Raw genomic sequence first — 8,556 nt, forward strand, 5'->3', positions numbered from 1 at the left:
AAAAAAAAAAAAAAAAAATTTGCATAATCATATAATTGTTATTATGTGAATGACAAAGATTTTAATACTCCACAGCAGAACATACCAGCACACAATGGTTTTGGTTTCCATCCGTGTTCTGTACATGTGGCCTCTTCTGCTGATTCACGATATCCAGACACACAACTGTAAGATTGTTTTGCTCCCAATTTCATTGTTCCCCAAAAGTATGGTCTAGACACATGCTGGTCATATGGATATTCACATGTAATCTCTGAAACAAGATTCACATGCTTTTAATAACATGCAATAAATTCATCACCAAATATAGTTTTAGCAATAATTCATCACTCTATAATCTTACCTGCACAAACAGGCTCATAGTCCCATTCTCCATTATTTTTGCATGTAAATGATCTGCTCGTTAGTTTTGTACCAAACAACCAGTGTTTTTCAGAGCAGGTTATCTCCACACTTTCTCCAGCTCTGAAAATAGTCTTTCCCTCTGGCTTGATCTTTTTTACTCCAAATGTGGTTGACTTCAGCTCACAGGTTACTGCTGTACAAGACATAATTATATAGAACTAAGGGTAAGAAGAGATGAAGCATCAAAAATCTGTGAAACTGGATCCAATTTGTCTTTTGCAGAAAGCAAATAATTCTGACATAAAAAATACATATATATATATACATTTTTTTTTTCGAAGAATAGAGTACATTTTGTTGTTCATATATTCTGTAAGTATTAGAGGCACATTTTCTACAGTGCAGTATTTGTTAAACTACACTGTAAAATTACGAAGTTGTAACAGAAATACATATTATTGCAGTGTATTTTAGGAAATACTTTTATTTGAAGAAAATACTATTTCAGTCTTTCTACTTCAGAATTTTCGTGTTTAATTCAGTGTGTTACACTGTGTTAAATGGTTGGAAAATATTATTTTTTCAATAACTACAAACCAAATTTAGTCACAAATTAGCCAGATATAACTTAGGCTTAATTTGATTTTGGCTTCATTTTTTTTTTTTTTTTAAGAATGATTCAGTTCATGTGTGATGCTACCAAGTCTTTTGCATTATGAAAAATATATGGTTGGAAGTATTGTAGTACCATCACATTCTGGGTTCAGAGTCCAGCCAAATTTAGCACATTTGGGGATTCCCTCTCTGGGTTTGAATCCTTCATTGCATTTGTATTTTAATGTGGCATCTTTCTGGTATTCTGGCCGTGGCTCAACAACATATCCATTTGGCATGACAGGTGCTGCGCATGTTATCTCTGTATGAAAAGTGAGAGAAACAAGAATAAATAAAGTGGTTCTTTGAGTAAAGGACAGGAATCTGTGATCACCGGGTGAGGATACAGACAAACAAAAAAATAATCAATGGAAATGAACCTTTGCACTTTGGAACAGCATCACTCCATTTTCCCGTCTCTTCACAGTGAATGTTATTACTTCCGTCTATCACTTTGTCAGAAGATACACACTCAAATTGAATAACATCACCATAACTTCCCTCCTCTGTGTTACCCGATGCAGTCACCTCCCCATCTGTGCGAATGGCTGGACATTTCACCACTGAATATGAAAACATATAAAAAATAAAGAAACCAACAAAACAATCACTCAATAATAAATAAATCAATACATAATTTTAGTTATGGTTCTCTTGTATAAATGTAGCTTATGAGTCATTGGGCCCTATCATACACCCGGCACAATGCGGCGCAAGTGTTTTGCTAGTTTCAGGCCGACGCAGTTATCATTTTCCCGTCCTGCGCCGCATTGTTTAAATAGCAAATGCATTTGCGCCCATTTGTGCGCCCATGGGCGTGCTGGTCTTAAAAAGAGGTGTGTTCAGGCGCATTGTTGGCGCGTTGCTATTTTGAGGAACTGAAAATAGACTAACTCAAACCTGGTCTAAAGTCTGGCGCAATATTTTTTCTTTGTTATTTAAAGAGTGAGTTAGTAATATGCGTCTATAGGTGGGTGCACAACGCAAATACACTTTGCTTCTTACACACACAGGGACGCGCAGCAGCACATAAACATTTTTAAAAATGAAAAATTACATTCCGCCATGTGAATAGCGTACCCGCCATGGGGTGAGCGCAACTGGCTTTTAAAGGGGATGGGATATGAGACTCTGATTGGTTTATTGCACGTTACCCCCCAAAAAACACCCATAACTCATTAAGAGAATAGGGACAACCCATTTAGACCATGCGCCCGGGCGCGCCGACTGTTTTCCCGTCGTTAAACTAGCAAAAGTGGATTCGGACACGCCCTGAGTGCGCCGAGCGCTTTAGCTTTAGCCCATAGGCTGTTAAAATAGGGCCCAATGTTTCAACAGCATATGACTGAGAGAAATAAAAAAAAAAACAGAAAGACAGTGACTTTCAAGAAATCGTACCCTCACAGACAGGGACGGCGTTGTCCCATCCTTGAGCTCTGCAGGTACGCTGATTGATTCTGCTTGCCATTTCATACCTGTGAATACAATGTTTTTACAAGTACAAGAGTGTCAAACTCAAAGAGGATAGTATAAATTTCATACAAGAAAAAAGAGAATAAAAAAGCATAAAGTACATTTACCCTTTCTTGCAAGTATACACCACTGTTGCTCCAAAAACAAACTCCGTCCCCTCTGTAAGTTTAAAATCACCATTTTGTGTGTCTCCTGGATTACTACATTTTTTCTCTGCAGAAATCAAACAAGTTTTACTTTACATGGTAACATTGATTTAATAACCACAAAAATGATGTGGCCATCCTATATTGACAGTTCTCTTACTTGCACATGGTCGCTCAAAGGAGTTTTTCCACTCTCCTTTTTCACACTTTAATTTATACAAGCCAGTATAACCTGCCATGCAGTTCACTTTCACTATTTCACCATCAGCGTACGAAGCTTTCTCAACTGGTACTATGTCTGCATATTTAATGTCCTCTCGAAGACATTCTGAGAAGCACAAACAAATGTTACACAAAGACATAACTGTTTTATGTATATTAAATGCTGAATGCACAACTAGTCAACACGCTCTAAAGCTACATAAGGTCAGTTAAATGTTTTGGGAACAGCATATAATATAACATTTATATTTAAGTTGGTAATATCAACTGTAAATGAACAAGACATTCAAACAAATAAAGACAATAATAATAATAATAATAATAATAATAATTAATCACTTGCCTTGACATTGAGCAAAATTGAAGGAAAGCAACCAAAAGCCGAAGCCGAGGAGTTTTACAGGAACTCTCATTTTGAGCTCAGTTCACAAGTACCTTTTAGCGCTTTAGACCATGCGCTTAGATCGTTAAAATAGGGCCCAATGTTTCAACAGCATATGACTGAGAGAAATAAAAAAAAAAACAGAAAGACAGTGACTTTCAAGAAATCGTACCCTCACAGACAGGGACGGCGTTGTCCCATCCTTGAGCTCTGCAGGTACGCTGATTGATTCTGCTTGCCATTTCATACCTGTGAATACAATGTTTTTACAAGTACAAGAGTGTCAAACTCAAAGAGGATAGTATAAATTTCATACAAGAAAAAAGAGAATAAAAAAGCATAAAGTACATTTACCCTTTCTTGCAAGTATACACCACTGTTGCTCCAAAAACAAACTCCGTCCCCTCTGTAAGTTTAAAATCACCATTTTGTGTGTCTCCTGGATTACTACATTTTTTCTCTGCAGAAATCAAACAAGTTTTACTTTACATGGTAACATTGATTTAATAACCACAAAAATGATGTGGCCATCCTATATTGACAGTTCTCTTACTTGCACATGGTCGCTCAAAGGAGTTTTTCCACTCTCCTTTTTCACACTTTAATTTATACAAGCCAGTATAACCTGCCATGCAGTTCACTTTCACTATTTCACCATCAGCGTACGAAGCTTTCTCAACTGGTACTATGTCTGCATATTTAATGTCCTCTCGAAGACATTCTGAGAAGCACAAACAAATGTTACACAAAGACATAACTGTTTTATGTATATTAAATGCTGAATGCACAACTAGTCAACACGCTCTAAAGCTACATAAGGTCAGTTAAATGTTTTGGGAACAGCATATAATATAACATTTATATTTAAGTTGGTAATATCAACTGTAAATGAACAAGACATTCAAACAAATAAAGACAATAATAATAATAATAATAATAATAATAATTAATCACTTGCCTTGACATTGAGCAAAATTGAAGGAAAGCAACCAAAAGCCGAAGCCGAGGAGTTTTACAGGAACTCTCATTTTGAGCTCAGTTCACAAGTACCTTTTTCGGTCTGTCTCTGAAACTCTTGCTTGCTTGTCAAAAAGACGTCTTTCTTACACCAGACCTCTCTGTGCACAAGCAATATTTCCTGTAAGTGAGAAAACAAAAAATCTTATCTGATGCAGCAACTCATCTTTGTTATTTGGACACACCAAAAAGTTACCTTAGAGAAGTCTAACTTCTTGCGTCAAATGTCTGTAACGTATGAACAGGAAGCAAAGGGCAGATTCCAAAATCACTGCCATATTTACTGCTTAATTCTGTTAGATGTTTTTAACTGGTTCATGTACATTATGACTGATTCAAGCAGAACGTGTGATGAATGAATCTGTCCCATTAGAATGAGTGAAATGAAAAAAGATTCACAACACTTTCAAGCCTTCAAACATTGCAATAGTACAGTAATTGCAAAATATGTCTTGTAACTGCCATTGCAAAATGTTTCCAATAGAATTGAGCAATCTGTTGAACTGATAAAACGTAGAGGCAGAAGAAGAGTTTGACACCTATAGTGTTTGATACTGCTTAAATTGTTGTTGTCTCCTAGATGACCTAAGGAAGGTTTCTTCAAGTGCACAGTACTGTATATAGTAGACGTATGTATATGTATAGTAGACTTGTATTAAACAGTACATTCAATGATTAACACATAATGTAAACTGCTGTCACTAAGTGTTTCGTGAGTATTGAGACAAAGTTTTATCTCAACAAAGAAGAAGAAAATATACACAATGCCTTTCTGGTGACTGCTACAGACAAAAAGAAAATTGCTATTAACAAGCCAAACCCTGAACCCTTGGTTAATATGTGAAAGGAAAAAAAGTCAGCATTAGTCATGAATTCTCTGTAGGCTATATGATTTTCCACACTGTCACATGCATCTTGTATTAACTAAGTATTTGTAAACGAGATTTAATTTAATCATTTTTAATCAATTAATTTTTCACATATTTTTTTATGTTAAATGCATGTACGTGTAAGTATGGAGTTATTATGACGCTGCTTTTAGAAACCTGTGGATAGAGTAGCTCTCTTGCTAGTAATATGGCAGTTTGTATAGTTTGTGTCACTTCATTTACAATTGGGCTCATTTAGATGTGAGTGAAAGACTGCTCTGCAGCAATGTTTTATATAAATACAATGCATAAATACAATGCAAGTAACATGTTGAAATAAAGAACACCAAAGTTAGTCATTAATATGTTTTATTTGCAAGGGTTGAAGAAATATGTTGACACAAAAGAAATAAAAATAACAATTGCATAACTAACACAAGTATGTAGATGAAGGATGTTCCCACAAGTATATATGTACATGGTTGTGTGTGTGTGTGTGTATATGTCTGTCCATCTTCATTTTCTTCCTGCATTATGTTTCTTCAGATCTTAATACAAGAGACTATGACAAATACATACTTATATGTTGATACATGTTTAGGGAAAGTGACATTATTAGGGCACTAACAATATTTATTATTTATCAGTGCATGTTACAACACACAAACTTACATTTCAAAGTTGAACATTCTCAACAATTATTGTTCAAATTAATTCACTTACTATACCTCAGTTACAAATCCAGGTTATTTTCAGTTATTTTGTATATCACCTGACAAAAAAACAAACACACAAATATGTATATACACTGAAAAAAAAATCTGAAAAAGAGAGAAACAATTGTACTCACAACTTTTGTCAATCTGTAGATTCCCGTTGGAGCACCACACATCCACATACGCTTTCATCTCACTTCCAGTATTCCATCCATCTCTACAGTTAAGTGTATACTTTTCAGCATGCCTTATGTAGACCTTTTCTTTAGGAAGCTGTAGATTGTACTTCTCGACAATATCATCAATTTCACAAGGTCCTACGACAGAGACAAACATAAACATAACATTAAAAACAGTATAAAACTATTACAAATTAAAATGACAAAAATGACTCACTCAGGCATTTCGGAGGAGTCTCCCATTTCCCATCCACACACTTATAAACGTCCTGTTGCTTGGTAATTACATAGTAAGACTGGCAAGTGTAAGATAATGCTGTGATCACTCCATCTTTTCTACTGTTGATGCTGTAGTCTCCATGTTGAAGATATGGAGGAGGTGGACAGATCTTACCTAAAGAAATATTAGTATCAGACATATTTTGATTTATTTTGAGCAGAATTTTGTAGTGTCCACAGACAACCTTGTACACTTCATCATGTGCACTTATTTGCAAAATTTTCTATAATACAGTCTGCACATTTGTGATTGAATCATCATAGATCTGGTCAGATTTGCTGCTGGATAATTAAATGTGAATGCAAGATTTCTTGGCAACTCACTTTTGCAGTCAAACGTTCCGTTCCATTTTCCATTTTGACACATCAAAACTCCTCTTGGAATTTCATTGTACGGTTTATTGCACGTGTATGTCAGTATCTCAAAGTTGCTGTATTCAGTTTTCTCATCTGACAGTGTCACAAACTGCAAGTTCTTTGTTGGTTGGGAGCACTGAACCTTCCCTAGAGGAACAATTCAACGCAAAATGTATTAAATATTATACATATTATATTCAGGTGGTAGTAAATTAATATGTGCTGATTCATTATTTTGATTCATAGAAACGTTTCAAACTTTTCTCTCTGGAAAAATGTGACTCCACTGTACTTACATTCTTGTGAAAATCCAGAAACATACTGATATATATATATATATATATATATATATACAGGTGCATCTCAATAAATTAGAATGTCGTGGAAAAGATAATTTATTTCAGTAATTCAACTCAAATTGTGAAACTTGTGTATTAAATCAATTCAATACATACAGACTGAAGTAGTTTAAGTCTTTGGTTGGTTTAATTGTGATGATTTTGGCTCACATTTAACAAAAACCCACCAATTCAACAAATTAGAATATGGTGACATGCCAATCAGCTAATCAACTCAAAACACCTGCAAAGGTTTCCTGAGCCTTCAAAATGGTCTCTCAGTTTGGTTCACTAGGCTACACAATCATGGGAAAGACTGCTGATCTGACAGTTGTCCAAAAGACAATCATTGACACCCTTCACAAGGAGAGTAAGCCACAAACATTCATTGCCAAAAAAGCTGGCTGTTCACAGAGTGCTGTATCCAAGCATGTTAACAAAAAGTTGAGTGGAAGGAAAAAGTGTGAAAGAAAAAGATGCACAACCAACCGAGAGAACCGCAGCCTTATCAGCATTGTCAAGCAAAATCGATTCAAGAATTTGAGTGAACTTCACAAGGAATGAACTGAGGCTGGGGTCAAGGCATCAAGAGCCACCACACACAGACATGTCAAGGAATTTGGCTACAGTTGTCGTATTCCTCTTGTTAAGCCACTCCTGAACCACAGACAAAGGAGAAGAAGAACTGGACTATTGCCCAGTGGTCCAAAGTCCTCTTTTCAGATGAGAGCAAGTTTTGTATTTCATTTGGAAACCAAGGTCCTAGAGTCTGGAGGAAGGGTGGAGAAGCTCATAGCCCAAGTTGCTTGAAGTCCAGTGTTAAGTTTCCACAGTCTGTGATGATTTGGGGTGCAATGTCATCTGCTGGTGTTGGTCCATTGTGTTTTTTGAAAACCAACGTCACTGCACCCATTTACCAAGAAATTTTGGAGCACTTCATGCTTCCTTCTGCTGACCAGCTTTTTGAAAATGATGATTTCCTTTTCCAGCAGGATTTGGCACCTGCCCACACTGCCAAAAGCACCAAAAGTTGGTTAAATGACCATGGTGTTGGTGTGCTTGACTGGCCAGCAAACTCACCAGACCTGAACCCCATAGAGAATCTATGGGGTATTGTCAAGAGGAAAATGAGAAACAAGAGACCAAAAAATGCAGATGAGCTGAAGGCCACTGTCAAAGAAACCTGGGCTTCCATACCACCCCAGCAGTGCCACAAACTGATCACCTCCACGCCACGCCGAATTGAGGCAGTAATTAAAGCAAAAAGAGCCCCTACCAAGTATTGAGTACATGTACAGTAAATGAACACACTTTCCAGAAGGCCAACAATTCACTAAAAATGTTTTTTTATTGGTCTTATGAAGTATTCTAATTTGTTGAGATAGTGAATTGGTGGGTTTTTGTTAAATGTGAACCAAAATCATCACAATTAAAAGAACCAAAGACTTAAACTACTTCAATCTGTGTGCATTGAATTTATTTAATAAACGAGTTTCACAATTTGAGTTGAATTACTAAAATAAATGAACTTTTCCACGACATTCTAATTTATTGAGATGCACCTGTATATAGTATATAT

The 8,556-nt window shown here is 36.0% G+C and overlaps 1 pseudogene; it reads right to left on the reverse strand.

The window, feature by feature from the left end:
* Nucleotides 1–5,613: 5,613 nt before the first annotated feature.
* LOC107715717 (complement factor H-like) overlaps nt 5,614–8,556 on the reverse strand; it is a 13,928-nt pseudogene continuing 10,985 nt past the window's right edge.

This window comes from Sinocyclocheilus rhinocerous, unplaced genomic scaffold (genome assembly GCF_001515625.1).
Source record: "Sinocyclocheilus rhinocerous isolate Xijiao unplaced genomic scaffold, SAMN03320098_v1.1 scaffold450, whole genome shotgun sequence".
In the NCBI taxonomy this organism is placed as follows: domain Eukaryota; kingdom Metazoa; phylum Chordata; class Actinopteri; order Cypriniformes; family Cyprinidae; genus Sinocyclocheilus; species Sinocyclocheilus rhinocerous.